At 38.5% G+C, this 17,050-nt stretch overlaps 1 protein-coding gene across 9 annotated transcripts in view; it reads right to left on the bottom strand.

Annotated features, from left to right (window-relative positions):
• Positions 1 to 17,050, bottom strand: part of PPP2R2C (protein phosphatase 2 regulatory subunit Bgamma) — a 193,481-nt gene that overhangs the window by 97,941 nt on the left and 78,490 nt on the right. The window lies entirely within an intron of this gene.

Raw genomic sequence — 17,050 nt, 5'->3', positions numbered from 1 at the left:
TACATTCAGTTTGCAAACAACAAATACAGACTGAAAGCACACAGACCATGTGGGTTCACTTTCTTAAGACTACTCTTAGGGTTACTTGAAGTTTGGGTAGAGAAAGCATCTCAGTTTAGCAATGAAGTGTAAAGATGTGTGTGGACAAAAGAATAAAACCACCTCTTTGTTTATTTCAAAGAAGGACAGTAAAGGAGCAAAATCTTTTCCTTAAATAGAGAAACAACCAGCTATTCAGACTCAATTACTGTCCCATGTAACTAGTTTTTACCAGCACCTTCTCTTTCTGAATAAAAGAGAAATAACTGTTATCGAATTAAAAAAAAAAGTACTAATGAGTCAGGAAACATGCACACAAAAAGCAATCAGAACAGCATGGAGTTAGTAGAGTAGTTTTGCAGCAAGCAGAGAACTGTCATGTCAGATGCTCACGATCCAGACAGCAAAGCAAGGATGAGCTCCAACACTCATCCCCCATGTAAGATTTGCAATCTGATTGATTTTAAAGCAAAGGAAATTGGAAACCAAAAGGCATCCAAAAAGAGCACATAGGTTTCTGTCTGCCAGAAATGAACTCGGACAGGCCAAGAACAGAAAACATGATGAGAGAATGATGATCAAGTACATGAATGATGTGATACATAAAACTGTTCAGGTACCATTAGTAACTCAGAGCTAGTCATGGAGCAATGTACTGACTGATTCCTTGCCAGTTTCAAATGAGCAAATAATGATTTTTATTTTGCAAGTCTGTGGCCTTCTCATTTGTTTTTCCATGTCATTAGGAGAGCATCCAAATTGTCCCATGCCACTGCATTTTACTGAGAGGGTGGAAAAGGGAAAAAAAGTTCTGTATTAACAGGAACTGCCCTTTATGTTTTGATCAACTCCCTTTTTCAACTCCCTATCAACAAGAAAGCAATAAATATTATAAGCAAATCTGTATTCAGACATCAAGTAAAAGAAAATCAATAGTTCAAGCACTATGTCATTTTGTTGATAAAAAGAAGGGCATACCTAGAATTCCCACACCAGATGACTCTACTTCTTCAGCTTCTCCAAGCATCTCTCTCAGCATCTGCATGTTTTTGTTGGTTTTCTGCTGGGTGAGCCAGTATAGGTGTATGCCATGTAACAGAGCATGCATGGCACTCAAAACACTGAGCACGCTTCCAGTGGAGTGAAAATTGTAGTACAGCCATCTTATGCTGCTGTTGCCTCTTCTTAAACTTCCATCAGCAATTCAAGGTGTTCTTCTAAATCCACATTCGTGTTTTTCAGAAGGTATGGTACTACAGTTTGCAAGAGACTGAGAAAGGATCCACGATAATGCTGATTTTTAGTGATGAAGCATCCAAAGCAAAAATTTTACTTTGGTAAAAAAGAAAATCCATTCATCTTATTTTAAAAATATGAAAATACTTACCAAACAAATAAATGGGACACAACAGCTATAGTATCAAGCTCTGGCTATGTATTAATACCTGAAATATGTATGCTCCAAATGCTGATTTAGGATTAATGTTCTCACAAGAACATTAACAAACAGTGTTATTGTTTACAAAAGCAAATGCTCTCAAGCAATGAATATTGGATTCCCATGATCAAAGAAGTTCTATTCTGTCTATCACGAGATTTAGTACTATTTTTTCTGGACAAATGGGACAGATGAGCAAATAACCATCATTTAAGAAAGTCAGCCACAGCACTTCAAATGTAAGAACTTTTATTGCAAGTTTTCTTTTGGAAAGGTCATCTTATTCTGCTCAGATATGGGTTTTTATGATGAATGCTACAGTCCTCCTGCACAGAAACACAGAAACATGTTTGTATAAAGTAACTGCCGAATAAAGGACATTGTACTCTGTCTAGAAACTAAACATTATATTTTTATCTGGGCCTTCTGCCTGCATTTGGGGAGAAAAAGTAACTTGTGCTCAGCATAAACACCTACTTCTACATCTACTTAGACACAGCTGTTGCACAGCTTAATGTGTTCATCTATCTGTAAACAAAAATTATGTTCTTATGAAAAATCCATCATCTCATTTTGTCTTATAGTGATGCATTAAATGAAGTCTGCATGCCTTTATCAAAACCTCTAAGTGTAGAAAGTACTAAATTTCATGACAGTCAATGCATAAGGGTTGATTGCTAAAATTAGGTATCAGTATTGAAAAATACTAGCATTTCAGTCCAAGGCTACTGAGACATTAAGTGGAACTGAAGTCTTTGCTGCCTAGTTAAAAATTACTATTACTATTCTTAGGGAAAACTGAGATTAAAAGAAGAGAAACAGAAGAAAACCTGTTTTAAAATAGTTTATTATTTTACATAAATTTCATTGTGAAACAAATGCATCGTTCTTTATTACATGCTTGCTGTCTCTTCCCATTTGGCATCTGTACCAATGTTGCTTTTAATGGCATTTCACTCACAGCTGAACCTTTCTGGGGGGAGGAGGGGCTGCTAATAGATAGAAAACCCCCTATTGTTCTGTTTTCTGGCTATGAAAACTTCTTAATTAAAAACTGAAAGCAAAATGATGCACCAGGTACTGAAATCTAGAGCTGCTCAAATGAAATCACAGCAATGGAGTAACCACAGAGAGATAATTCCTAGTGAAGAACTGCTTCACGCTTGGCTGTGTGTTTACCCCTTATAAAAGGGAGGGAAAAACCTGAAATGTTTCTAGTCAGCCCTATCAAGAAACAAAAATTCCACAGCAGTGCAGCAGTGAAGAATGAGGTATGATTAAAGCTGTTTTAAAACAGAATGAAGTAATAAGCTTGATCCTTCTTAAATTATAGGGCATTTGAAACCTACATTACAGGACTCCTTTGGTCCCACAGTTTCATTGTTTGGCAGCTTCTTGCTCATCCAGATCCTTTCCCCTGCTAACATCAAGATCCCATTTTCCACCATCACAACAGAGAATAAAGCCACACGGGACCAAACACGATCATTTGGTGCTGGCATCTGGTCCTTGACAAAAAGGCTATGATGAGGGGAAAAAACCCAATGAACACATCTACTTGAGTTTTGTAATCTTAACTCTTTGTCAGTTATTGGAAAGATGTTTCTGGCGTTTAGGCAACAGGACATAGAAGGAGGCTCAGAAGAGTCTCAGCAAGACCAGTTGTTCACACCTTCTGCCTGAGTGTAGTTCACAGAACCATCCATGTCAGGGCAAGGCAGCAGGTGGCAAAAAGATGAAGCTGGGAATGCATAACTAGGCACTACTTGCATGATTTGTATTTTTTCCCCTCAGAGTGGTCAAAGAAGCCTCACTGCTGTTTTAACTCATGCCAAGGAGTTACGTTCCCAAGCAGATGTGCAGACAAAAGAGCAACAGATAATTCCTGTTATTAGTTGCCTTCTTTAGACCAGTGCCTGGCTCCAAGTGCTGTACAGCGGGGTGCACAGAAGTTGCATATGCATCCGAGTAAGCCCAATCAAATGTAAATGACTGCAGTCCCCTGAAATGATCTGGTTAGCCCTTTGGCTGCAGATATTGGATTTTGCAGCATTAATCCCCACTAATGTAACAGAATACTACCAGTGGAATATACATACATTCTGATAGCAATATGGGAAAATGCAAAAATTGTGTTACAAAAATCCCAGTATGATAAGAGTATTTACATTTACACACTTTAAACTTTCAGGGAACTTGACAGGTTTAATTTTCCAATTAAAGTGAGAAAGATCACAGAGTTTTCTAGATTTCACATCAAGTTCTGAGACAACAAACATGTCAGAATTAAAAAGTAAAGGAAAGACTGAAGTCAAAGAATCACAGAATGGTTTGGATTGGAAGGGACCTTAAAGATCATCTAGTTCCAACCTCCTGCCACAGGAAGGGACACTTTCCACTAGACCAGGCTGCTCAGGGCCCTATCCAATGCGTCCTTGAACACTTCCAGGGACGGACCATCCACAGCTTCTAGGGGCAACCTGTTTCAGTGTCTCACCACCCCCACAGAAAATAATTTCTTCCTAATACTCAATCTACACCTGCCCTCTTTCAGTTTAAGGCCATTACCCCTTGTCCTGTCCCTATATGCCCATGTAAAAAGTCCCTTTCTAGCTCTCTTGTAGCCCCCTTTAGGTACTGAAAGGCCACAACAAGGTCACTGTGAAGCCTTCTCCAGGTTGAACAATCTCAATTTTCTCAGCCTTTTCTCATAGGAGATCAGCCTGCTGATCATCTTTGGGGCCCTGTCACCACAGCAGCAAACTTCTCTGCTAACTCAAAAACCCCAGCAGTCCCAAATACATGTTGTAGGTGCACATTTTCAAACAGTATTTTTCACAACACATTCCTACATAAACCCAAACTTCTAGGCTGTAGCTAGACAGACCTTCCTCAAATATACACAGTTGACTCCTTCCCATAAGTCTCAGAGGGTCTTTTTCAGGTAGTTTATACAACAGATGGTTCACCTCCGTTCACCTCCCTCCATTCTTTTCTCTCTGTGGGACACACTGCAGAGGGCACAACAGGCAGGACTCCTTCCCTCTCCCTGCTCACCAGCCTTTTGTGTTCTGTTTGTTGGAAACACTGTTTTTTTAATGGTTTGCACTGAGTGTTATTAGAGAATGGATCTATGATGAGAACATACTGGGCATGAGAATTAGGCAACTGCAGAGACTGGCTCTGTAGCTTTTAGGAAAACATCTAATGTTGAGAAGGACCCAAAGGCAGAGTACCAGATGTGTAGCACTACTATGTTCTTATACCAACCTTATCATAGGAGCAGAATAAAACTGATCAGCAGTTCTTCCAACTGGTTCCCCTGCCTTGGGGCAGGACAGGAGAAAAGAAAAAAAAATCTGAAAATCTGTACCACTACATCAATACAGAGGAGGCCGGTGCCGTATCTGCTTCAGGAAAGGTTCTGTTTCTCAAAGTCTACCAGCAGGTGGATCTCCAATGAATTATCAGTGATCTATCTGTACTAGTCCTGTGTCTCTGCAGGCAGCCAATCTCACATAAAGAGTCCTGCTCAACTATTTATTTTTGCTTTCTCTTCATGTCCCTCATTTGTTATAGGAATTTATTCAAAGTTAATGAATCAGTCCAAAAGTCTTCATACATATTTCAGTGTTTTTCAAAAAAAGAAATGTACATTTTAGAAATGGGCATAAATCTTTTATTCAGTCAAGCATAACCATGCTTGACTTGTCCTGCAGTAATACACTAACAACAAGCCTTCCTGACTACCAGACTTGATAATCGTAATTCCTTCCTAACAAGGCTTTCAGTGAGACTGTTTTATTATTCCGACAAAGTCTGAGTTGAACAGATTCACCGCATTTCACCACAAAGCTGATTTTTTCTGAGATATCTCCATATGGAAATCTCAAGGAAGTCAAAAGGAATTTTGCTATGGACATGGGCATTTTCAATACTGAGAAAATCCTCAGTTTTCAAAACACCAAAATAAGCCTGCCACTCAAGATTTTGCAAAATAAGGTCAAGTGCTAATAGACTGGTTTGCTAGAAACAGCCATGAAAGAAGGTCCATGTATTCTAATCCTGCAGAAATACAGTTCAGGGATGGGATAAGATGAATTTCACAACTTCATTTCTCCAAAACATCCATCTGAATTGAGAAGAGGAGTAATTTCTATGTCTGAAGTACTTCATTTCCACACACATTTTTTCCTTAATGAAGTTTATATTTTAAAACTCTGTATCTGTTTTAGTCACCAAATTATTTCACCACTCTCATCACACAACACTTTGCTTTCCAGTTGCTTTTCTTTACATACATATTGTGACTTCTGTAAAGAAAAGGGTTGGCAATTCAGCCTCTGATTTAGTAGAACAGAGTACCACAAAACATTTGACACACTACTCTCTTCCTTACAGGCCAGTGCTATAAGGTACAGTGTGGACTGTGCCCTGCAAACCAAGAATTCCCATCAAGACAATACTCTCTGTTACCTTGGAAAAATAATTTTACAATTTAGTTCCTCTGCTAATAGCAGAAACACTAACTATGACATGTGCAGGAACAGTAGAGGCCAAGCTAATATTTTTTAAAGCCACCTGATGATGTTGATAGTGATCTGAAAACACACCACAAAGTATGGTTTCTGCTCTAGGCATACTAATCCAAAACCAGAGGGCAAGATATTATATCAGAAATATTTTCTTTAAAGATGTGTCTAAGAAGCCAACTTCTGCTACTTAAGATTTATCATGTAGTTACTAGGAATCTATGTATTGTGGCAAAGATTCATCAGAGTGAATTTACATTGAAACAAATTGATTGCTGCACACAGTTAAGCTCTACTACTGTGACCAACACAAAGCACACCTTAAAAGTAAAACCCAACATCACAACGCACAAAGAACATTTTAAGAACACACGTAGAACATACTTCCTTGATCTAGTGAATTTTCAGTCTGCAGTCTAAAAACAGTTTAAAAGATGATGTTTCACATTATAGACAATGCTAACAAAACAGTAGGACTTTCTATTTCTGATAGGATTGTCTGTTTCCAAAGGAAAGAAACTATATTCCATTTTGAAAGCCCTGTTGTAATTAGAAATTACTCTGGGAGCATATAGCAGAAACAAAGGACTAAACAAGATATTGATCAAAATATGATTTGACAGACACTATCCAGAAAATCTGAATTAAAAAAAATAGTAATAACAAAAAACCCAAGTGAAATAAAAACTTTATTACTAGCACAGTTTTACTTAGTAGTTTGCAGCATAGAATCAATTTGCTTTCCTTAAGTTTTAGCTGAAACTCTAAACGAAGCATGCAACACACAGAGAGTATTTTCTTATTTGCTTTAACATTCATTTTCAAGACAATGTTGAAAAGCGGAATTTATGCCCAGCTGTAGTTTTTATAACCAACCAAGAGAAATTTAGTTTGTATGCTAGAGCAACTGTGGAAATCAATTCTTAATCTATGACCTTGCTTACCACAGCTTGAAGCCTTGCAATAAATAAATGCCTTGAGCCACACATAAGAAACATTTAGTGAATCCGAGACAAATAACACAAATCTATATGTGTATATATAGTATTAGAAAGGTCATATAAAATACAATATTGGCTCTTTTCTTGCTCTAACATAATAATGTTTGAAAAGCAGGACCCTGTAATTGCTTGCATTAATATCCAGGTGGTGAACAGTCACAAGTACCTATTTTCTTTTCAAATTACAATGTTCATCCTTTTAGGAGACTTCTTGTAGTCTGTCTTTTTTTTTAGTGTGGAAAATGCTAGAATGCTTAGAAATAAAGAATGTCTGAAAAATACCTATTTTATTTGTGCTAGCATATGCAAAGTCTTTCTCTAAAGCATACTTAAGCTTCCTTGTGAAAATTGTGCAGCGTTTCATCACTAACAATCGAGAAAATAAATGTCAGAGCTCATGTGTTAACCTGCACTTAGTCACAATTACCCTCTTTTATATGCTGAATATCTCAAACTCTCATCCTATATGTTATTACTTATTTATCACTGGAGTATAAGCTAAAAGAAAGCAGAACCTATAGTAATGTCTCCTTATTAATATTTTACAATTGTAGTTCACAAAAAAATCCTGTAAACAAAACTTTACCTCCTTAAAAACACACCTCCCAGTCTTGATGTATTTGCTTGACTGTAGATTTTAAAATCAAGTAATAACAAATAGCGCTAGTTCAGCTAATTTCCCTCTCTTGATTGTCTCCTTCCTGAAATACTGAAATTCAAATGTGACTGTGACTGACACTCCTTTGGAGATTAGCATGGCATTATTAGTTTGCACAGCAGGTCACCAAAGTAACTGCTGGAAAGGTTTCACTTATTTTAACCCTGAAGGATGTAATCTAATATGAAAAGAAAGAATTTGGAGATTCACAATTACACTTGAATTGGAATTGTACATAAAAATCAAATCAGAAAAGAGACTTGTTTTATTTATATAGAAGTTGTAGTCAAAGTAGATCACTAGGTCCTTTCTAATGCTACATTTTGACAGATCTTCTAACACTTGATCATCAGAGGAAAAGCTAGACTTACATTGAAATTACTAGGCTCATCCTACTTAGTTCTACCTATGAGCACAGGCATACCCAACTAACATCCAAAAAACAGCTCAGGAGACTTCCGAACATCTGTTCTCCAAGGAAGCATCATCACCTTTTGTCCTCAATGTATGCATTTATTCCAGTCTAAGGGCAACTCTTACAAAAATGATGCCAAGTACTTATGGGTCAGAACTGATGCCTGGAAATACAGAAACTATCCCACTCCAGATGCACACAATTTTTCATACTGAAAAATAAGCTGGTTTTGAGCCTACCCCAGAACAGACCGACCTTACCAACAGCTAAAACAGAGCAGGAGGAAGTCTGATTTCGTGCATACTTTTCCATGGCTCAAAAACAGGAATTTTAGCTTGGCAACGACCTGTGTTTTACACCTGGCTGGAGAGAACTCACATTCCAAAGTGAAGCCCCTCAGGTAACAACAGTATTTCGCAGATATAAAAGCATATGCAGTTCTCAAATTTCCAAAGATTTTGAGAATTACATTAGCCAGACCTCTCCACAGTGGTTTGTGGGAATGGGCAGCTCTAAGCACAGCTGCTGCAGAAGTGGGGCAGCCCACACAGCCTTCCTGAGAGGTAGCCAGCTGCACACCCTGCAGCACCCTCACTAACCCTGAGACCTTCTCCTCAGCACTAAGAGTTACTACCAACTCCCTGCCTCACTCCACCTATGTCCTATCTGACACTGTAAATTAGTTTTCATGTTACAATCTTCAAGGCAGTTTGTTCTAACTGCAGGAGAGTTGCTTGGTGTATTAATTTGCATTGGCAGAAACTACTTCCCCACCACCAAAACAACAAATTTACATTACAATGTGCAGCTGCTTATAACCAATGACCCTTACAAAACAAGTTAAGATTCAATATCTGTGAAACAAAGCAAAGTATTCACTGCTGACTTTGTATCAGCATAAATGACTAATTACTTTAATCAGGAAGCTCAAAAGATAATGAACTTGATTTATTATAAACACAGGGGCTTGCCCTCTTATAAAAATTACTTGCCCTGCAGTTCAGGACACATATTGATTTATGGGACCACTTGTAATTCTCTTATTTTTTATTTTAACATTTAATAATGGCTGAAAAATGAATGAAAAGCAAACTGGAGCAAGACACATTCCCAATACATTTTTACTCAATTTCACAGCAATACTTACACATTATCTATATCCTAGTACTTCACTAATAGTAAAAATAAAAAATTATTTTGAAAAACATGCAGTGAACAGAAGATGCATTTGGTCAAGATTACAGAAAGTGAATATTCTTGCCTTTCTCTTTCTTACACGACCCCTCATTATTCAGTGATACCTGACATCTGTTGCTGAGACCAGCTGAACACAATTCAAATCCGGTTTAGCTAGGAATATCTGAGGTCATAAAAAATCTCTGAGGATAGATTATGAATCAATCACAGCCTAGAATTCCATCAGAGAGAGAGAGAGACTGAATTTGCCTGGAGTCCGGTAGTAAACAAGAAAATATCTTAACATCTTCGCAGAAAAGCCACTTTGGAGAGCACTTGCTCTGCCCTGACCCCTGCCCCACCAGTCCTTTACCTCACCGAAGGGCCACTTGTGGGCATATAATGCACTTAAGGCATGTCAGGTTCCCATGACAAGGCTTATAGATTTATTGCATTACATTCAAACTACACAATATGGTGACAAATTTTCACAGTACAGGTCTTTAAAATAAACACAAAAACATCCATGTCAAATCTACTTACACTGAGATTCCAGTGGCTCGGCACTGGAACAGGCTCCCCAGAGAAGGGTTCACAGGACCAAACCTGAGAGATCTCAAGAAGCATTTGGACAATGCTCTCAGAGACATGGTGAGATTCTTGGGGTGTCCTGCACAGGGCCAGGAGTTGGAATCGATGATCCTGATGGGTCCCTTCCAACTCAGCATATTCTGTGATTCTATGGTTAAATTGCGTAAGACTCTCTCATCCACAGGAAGTCCTCTAGGTTTGTCCAACAACGTGATGACTGCCATCGATTTTCTCTTTCTAATATTTAAGTTGTGGATTTTTGAGGAAACCCCAGGTACATTTCTATGTATTTTGCTGCATGGATTAAAGAAGAACCACTATGTCAGAGACCAGAGGAAATGTTTCTTGTAGTTCACTGGTAACCAGCAAAGTTCTCTGAGTTAGGTTTTTTAGAGTAACCACTGGAGTCCCAGGGTGTGCAAGAAGACTGTCACACAACTGAGTATAAGTACAGTTGCTCAGTTAGTTATTATAGTGTTAATAATTATTACTGCATCGTTATTTGCAGAAAATAGCAATGAAGGGCAACGTGAGAGTATTTTCAATGTGAAGAATGTTTTCAGAGACTGGATGATCAGCTTGATCTAACTTCGACTCTGAGTTCAGCTAAAACAAACCATATTCCTCAGGGCACTGCAACAAACGGATTATCATAAAATAAAGACACTTGGCAGCCAGGTTCATATTACAGCTGCTTCTTGTGCTGACCAGTCACCATGACTCTGTGTTGCCCCAGACACCCTCACATTGTCACTTGCTTGTCTTATACTTAACACTAATATTCCTCTGGGCAGAGACCACCTCCTTCTTGTGTGTTTACAGTCACAGAGCTGTGCCCAGTGACTCAGTGCTATCACAGTATAAATAACAAGAAAGATATGTATCTGATCCTGATTTAGGGCAGAGTTGAACCATTCAATTAAATCTCTGCATGACCAAAGTCAATGGAAATTTTTATTCTGGAAACTAGGGTTTTTCATATTGTATCATCATAGTTGGTATCTTCTTGCTACAAACCTTCTTTCACATAAGAAAATAATTTTTAGTCACCTGTCAATTCTGATATTTTGCAATTATTACCACAACCACATAAAATGTGATTAAGAGTAGTATTTTCACCAGCACTTTTGTCAAATACTCTCATTCCAGCCTTTCTTCCAAGCCCAGTGGCACACAGAGAATGTCTCAGGATGCAGATTGGAATTCTGCAGTTTGGAAGATATTCATCATAAGATTACTAAAAGACATCTGCTTTGGTCCATTAGGGGCACACATGGGATTGACCTCTGCTATATTCTATAACCACTCACTGATGACCAGACACCAAACCCCACTTCTGCACAGCTGCAGAAAACCACCTGCTATTACAGCAGATATCAGAAAGTATGGGATACCTACCAAGAGAAGACAGACTTCTAAGACATTCCCTCAGATAGCTCTCTGATAGCCTGTGAGAAGTCTGGGAGATACTTATTCAATGTCATACTGCATACACAATTTTTAAGGACCACTGGTTAAGATTGTTTACTTTCTTTGCTGGATTTTTAACTTGTGTAAATGCCTTTCAAATGAAGGTGCCCTCATTCTATGAAGTGAACCATCTGGAGTTCTGCTTTTTTTTTTTTTTTTAATCCACAGTATTAGAGGCCAAGCAGAGAACAAGTGTTCAGGGGAGGATATGGAACAACTAAAAAAGAAAGAGAAATATGAATTCAAACAGAATCTAATACAAAAAGAGGAATTCTCATCCACAAAATGAATTTCCACTATTTTACACGAAAAGAAACCATTAATTATTAAATACATTAAATTAAATTATTTGTTGCTTAAATCTGAGTTAATGTGTTGGTTTTGGCTGGGGTAGAGTTAATTTTCTTCACAGTGGCTAGTATGGGGCTGTGTTTTGGATTTGTGCTGAACACAGTGTTGATAATACAGAGACGTTTCTGTTATTGTTGAGCAGAGCTTACACAGAGCCAAGGCCTTTTCTGCTTTCCGTACTGCCACGCTGGCAAGGTAGTTGGGGGTGCATGGGAAGTTGGGAGGGGACACAGCCAGGACAGGTGACCTATCCCAACTGACCAAAGGGATATTCCAGACCATATGACATCATGCTCAGTATATGAAGTGGGGGGAAGAAGGAGCAATGGGGGAATGTTTGGAGTGATGGCATTTGTCTTCCTGAGTCACTGCCAGGATTATGGGGCCCTGCTCTCCTGGAGATGGCTGAACACCTGCCTGCACCCTGCACTTGGGAAACAGTGAATTAATTCCTTGCATTGCTTCGCTTGTGAGTGCAGCTTTTGCTTTCCCTATTAAACTATCTTCACCTCAACACACAAGTTTTCTGCCTTTTACCCTTCCAATTCTCTCCCTGATCCTGATGGTGGGGCAGTGAGAGAGCAGTTTCTGGGGCTTGGTTGCTGGCTGGGGTTAAACCACAACATTTATATACAGAACTATCATGGCAGTGAAAGTGGTGCTACAGAGCAGCATTTAGTGGCATCCTGAAAATTATCCCAATGTGTAAAACCCTCTTAACTGAGCTTATGTTTCAGAAGGAATACTTGTTTTGAACAAAAAAAAAATATGTTAAAGCTTATAATTTAGAAGGTACCTCTGCTGTTGCAGCATTAAGACTGAAAGCTTACTCTTCCAGGCATTTATTTTGTAACAATCATTTAATTTCATATTTGGTTATGTTTGACAACTCTCATGGGAAGCTAAACACTCTGCTCTGCAGCTACTGTGATTACTGAGAGAAAAAATGAAATAACTTTGAAAATGATAGATCAGGCTCACTGGCAGGCTGGTTCTGCTGAGCTCAGCAAGAAGGAAAGGCTGCCTGATAACTGTAGCAGTGCAGTCAATCCTAGAGGCTATTCTGACTTGCACTTGCTGGCAAAAGTCCCTAAAGGACTTTCTGCCAGCAAGAATAGTGAGGGAAAAATATCATTCATGTGCACACTTAGGTAATGCCAAATCCTTCCCAGTTCTCAAAAACTTCAAATAGTAGAAGCTACCACAAGCAAGATTTAAGATGTCAGTATGCCAGCTTTACCTTCTCTGGAGTCCTCAATATAGAAGCACTTCACCAGAAGAGACAAAGAGAGGCTACACAGAAAAAGGAGGAGGAGAAAACTGAACTGATAAAATAATTTATCTTTTATATTCAGAATATTATGGTTATGGTCACAGAACCATGGTCAACATTACCAAGCACTGCAGGCTAACTATACTGAAAAGACAGACCTTGAAAGGCTCATTGGAAAGGCGGGGAGGGAGAAGGGCAGGCGGGGAGGCATCGAATATACACAACAGATGTGTGCACCCTAAGCTTGTACCTTCAAAATTGCTGCTAAAGGTCTATTTATTTAAGTTATTACTACAGAAACACGTAACAATCCTAAAGCGTTCAAAATAGAAAATGCATAGCAGAGCAGCTTATGTTTCAATAACAGAGCACGCCACTTCCCTCAATCAGATTTGAAAGAGGCAGATCAAAGAGAAAACATTTAAATTAAATGCGAGATTTTACTCTGATTTGAAAAAAGAAAACAAAGTATATATATTGCAAAGTATATATATAGGTTAGATATTAGGAAAAAATTCTTTACAGAACGGGTAATAAGGCATTGGAATGGGCTGCCCAGGGAAGTGGTGGATTCTCTGTCCCTGGAGGTTTTTAAGATGAGACTCGATGTGGCACTTAGTGCCATGGTCTAGTAACCACGGCAGTAGTGCATCAAGGGTTGGACTTGATGATCTCTGAGGTCCCTTCCAACCCAGCTGATTCTATGATTTTATGAAATGCACAGAGAGATATATATACACACACACACATACACATATTGCAAAGTTAGAGATTCATTGGCTTAGCCTGTCCTGTTATGTCTACTCACTCCCACACTTACAGTTCTATTTTTCTGTATTTTTCTGTAAATGAACCCTTGAAGGCATCAGCTTGTACAGGAGGGCAATAGCTGTTCAGCTCCCAGCATGATTAGGATTTTCTGCCTCTGGTATTGGACAAGGAGCAAGGTGATCTTAAATGAGTGCACCCTACAGTTTTACAATTACACTCCTGTCTTCCTTCCCCTTCCCACTATACATCTCTGTCTCCATCCCACTATTCATCTCATATTTTTAAGTGACAAATAACATTTAGATTATACTCAGTCTTAGACACAGGCCATGGAAATCTTCGCTTTGCTGAAATTAGTAATGCTGACTTCAGTGAAATGTTTGGTTTCATAACACAGGGCTCTCCGCCCTCTAGCACAGCACTGGATCTTGTAAAAGAGTGAGCAACAACAGAGAATTTTCCCAAGCATCAAACATTCAGTTTAGATTTTACATTTACTTTGCTCATGGAAAGAAAGAAAAAGACATATTTTGTTGTCCAGATGAAGCACAGTGTAACTGGTGACACACTCTCTGCAGATGATGCAAAACAAGATCTCCTGCTCTACAAGGAAAATTCTAAGCTAAACTGTAAGTCCAGGTCAGGTGAGAAGTAGAACTGCTTGCTGGCCCTGTTCATAAATCTTTCCAGGATGGGAGAGGTTTTGGTTTTGTTTTACAGTGGCTTCTGTAAATTTGTTGATATCAACCACTCCTCCACTCCCATTTCCATGTAATTCTACAGCCAGTTGCCCGAAAGAAGCAGTTCAACTGGTTTTTTTTGCACATTGTTGCTACAAAACTGATCCTGGGAACAGAGAAGACTTTTTCTGTATCTAACATTAAAACAGCAGCATTTTCTTCATTCGTGTCCTGTTCCTGTGAAGGGAAGTCAACAGCCAGGTCAATGAGTGGAACAGATCTCTACAACATAGATTCACCTCCAAGCAGAGTTTCAGCACACAGACTCTATGTAGACAAGCTAACAGCACAACCAAAGAGTATAAATATTTGGAAGAAAAATACCATCATGAGGAAAATACTAGAAAATAATGATCTCTATCAGTGTGAAACCAGCAGTACCATGGATTAAAAAGTTTTATTACTTGCAGGTTCAACTCCATGTGTCTCCCAGCTTCCTTTACCTTGTGTTCCTCAGAAGTGCTCAGCTCAAAACAGCATGTCGTCTGCTCGGAACCTGTGTCAGATTCCCAGTACAAGTTATAAAAAAACACATACTTGCAGCATTCCCAGCAACAGAGATTATTCCAAACAAGAAATCCCTATACATTTATGAGGAGGCTCAAGGGTACAGACAGCAAGTTCACAGTGCACTTGGCACAGTCACTGCACTGTCAGCTGTTAAAACCAGGGCAGGCCAAGTACACAGGCCATACCATCAGTTTTCTTCTGCATGAGCATTTAGCCAAGAGGACATTTCATGGGGAGGGGGATGCAACAAGAAAGGAAGGGGAGGGAAGAAACAAGCAGCATCAGCATTAATCTAGCAGCACCATCCTACAGGGCCATAAAACAAAAAAAGGCAATCCAAAATACTACCAAAAACAGAATGAAAGAAAACTCTTTATGTTTGAAGTGTCCTTTCTAATTACACATCTATTGTTTTGAATATTTTTTTGTAGTTCTGGAGGTTAAAGAATACTGTACCATTGTGTTTTGCCTGAGTTAAATGGGCAGCCTTCACTCCAGCACTGCTATAGAATTAAGAAAGCTAGCACAGAGACTCTTTTCTCACAAAACAACAATGTTGGTGTAAAAACTATCTTTGAATAAAAAAAAAAGCAACTCTTATCCAGAATAAATGTTGTAATTCTGAATTTATCTCTACTGTTTCCATCCCAGAGGACAAACAGGATGCTGCTCTCCCAACCTGGTCCCAAATCGCCAGAGTACATTTTTTCATTCTTCTCTACTAATCACCAAATTAAGCTTTTTTTTCTTTTGACAAACTACAGAGCAATGTAAGTCACACTAAGTCATTCAGCACTTAACACACATATCCACAGACAGGATTTGGTAAACAGTGTTAATACAAAGCCACTGCATTCCAGCCACTTTTGCCCTAAGATTCCAGCTAACTCAAATTTTTTTTTCACAGAAAGTTCAGATCTATTTCCTGGAATTTTAGTCACTGGTTTTTTTCATTACAGATCAATAAAAATTAAGGGATTGATTAAAATTGAAGTTCTTATTAAGATGCATCTGTCCTTTAGAAAAATTAAGTTTTCTTTTTCCTGAAGCATATTCTTAAGTATTTTTTAAAAAGAACACATTTCCTAATTTGCTTCATCTCCCTAGAAGACCCTAAAGAATTTGATCAAGCAAAAGAAAATCTACCAAAATCCACAGCCCCCTGGCACAACAACTAAGCACAAGAGAAATTCTCTATTAACTCCAAATGTAGAGTAGATGAGCCCAAGAAAAAAACTGCAAACAGTATTTAAGTGCAAACAAACCTTCCTTTTGCCCCATAAAATCTAACAATTCTAGGGTCTCAGTATTTATTCTGCTAATTTTTCATTTGCTGCATTCTAAAGTAGAAAAAACTTTCTGAAAATTCAGATTTCATCAACCTCAATACTCTTGAGCTGTTAGGTCTCACTGGTTGTCCTAGGAATAATAACAAAAACAAAAAACCACTTCACATGGGGTTTTGTAGTTGATCTGATAGTCTGACTTTATGAAAACTCAACTCATTTGTGAGTCAGGATTTTATGGAATGCAGAGGATGACGGTTACCTGTATTGTACTTGTCACGATGATAAACAGATGGCATTCTCATAAGGCCCCTGAAAGAAGATTTACATTCTGTATCACCTTTTCAGTTTTGACTGAATATCTTATCCTGTATATGCGATATTTTTTCTGTTAAACTGTTTTCAGTTCAAATACTCTCAAATACTCAAACGTCTGAGTTCAAATATTCTGCTACAAGATTAAAGGGGACACTCTCAAAAGCAATTTCAATGGGCCTCAACTTTCTAGGCACTCAAAAGAAAATAATTAAATAAGTGAGGTTGTCATTGTGGGACTTGGGGGACTTTTTGCTTGTTTGTTCCTTGCACAGAGTCTGCGATAAGCTATAAATATATATTTCTCTATTATTTGCATTACAGGAATATCCAAAGTCTCAGGCAGGGTTGGCTTTACGCGTGCAAACAGAAAAACAAATTTCCTGCCCTGTAAGAGTTCAGCGCTGGCAATGGTCCTGCAATGATTTCCATGTGTGTGGCAACACTTGAACCTTTAGAGATGCCATAGTATTGCTAGGCATAT

The sequence above is a fragment of the Neopelma chrysocephalum genome, unplaced genomic scaffold (assembly GCF_003984885.1).
Source record: "Neopelma chrysocephalum unplaced genomic scaffold, ASM398488v2 Primary Assembly neopelma1_71, whole genome shotgun sequence".
NCBI classification, from domain to species: domain Eukaryota; kingdom Metazoa; phylum Chordata; class Aves; order Passeriformes; family Pipridae; genus Neopelma; species Neopelma chrysocephalum.
This window is presented reverse-complemented; position numbering and strand designations above follow the sequence as displayed.